Source organism: Melampsora larici-populina, assembly GCF_000204055.1.
Source record: "Melampsora larici-populina 98AG31 unplaced genomic scaffold MELLAscaffold_76, whole genome shotgun sequence".
NCBI classification, from domain to species: Eukaryota; Fungi; Basidiomycota; class Pucciniomycetes; order Pucciniales; family Melampsoraceae; genus Melampsora; species Melampsora laricis-populina.
Window position 1 is genome coordinate 338,223 of NW_006768840.1, and position 932 is coordinate 339,154.

Here is a 932-nt window from a genome sequence, read left to right on the forward strand (position 1 = left end):
TCACATTACGTTCACAAGTTTCCCTTCAGCTGTAAATGGCTTGGGTCAACTGGTCACCCTTCAACCTTCTAAGTTCTCAAACCTGAGTCTACTTACTATGTTTACAGATTCCTCAGTCATCAAATCTGGATTTGCTAAAGTGAACATTCTTGAGGCTACGTCTTTGCTCTGAAAGGGGCCTTTGTACATGTAGGCCGTGTGTATATGTTTACATAGGCTTAGCTGGGGAACTCGAGGAAAGCTTGTGAACGTAATGCGAACAAGTTGTGAACTAGATCCACAATTGAGTGGAATTGCGGACTCAGACACTGCAATTTTGCTCAATCGGGTTTTGAACTTATTAATTCCCGCAGTGTCATCTGTCACCTCATTCTCTGCACAAGTACCTGTGAAGCAGACAAGGACAAGCATTCACCTCAAGGTTTAATTGCAAAAACAAAAATTTCTGCCTACTGACTTTCCTTCTGTACTTGTGTTTGCCAGCTTGCCTGGTTGACCAGAATAACTTATCACCTTCTAACCCATTTTCATTTTAATTTTTACATTAAAAATGGAATCAACCGAACAAATCTACCCAGCTCAAAAACTTGTTGGTTATACTTTAAAAAACTCTACTTGTAGTCATTTCCTTTAGCTTTACCACAGTCATCAAACAGTCGCTTTTCCTTCCATTTTTTATCTTGCTCTTGTTCCTTGTGATACCACAGATTGTTTAACCATAAGTTATTCAAATGAAGCTCCTTAAGTTCCTTATAATCTTTTGATAAAGTTCTATCTTATCAAACCAACACTAAAGTGTCACTCAAAGATTTTAGATGTTAGTACATGTTTACCTAGCCAGATTAATAAGTGACTGCACTTACTGATACACTGACAGAGGTTCTTCCTCCACACTGTAGACAACTACAAGTAACAATTGTAGGTTCAAACAG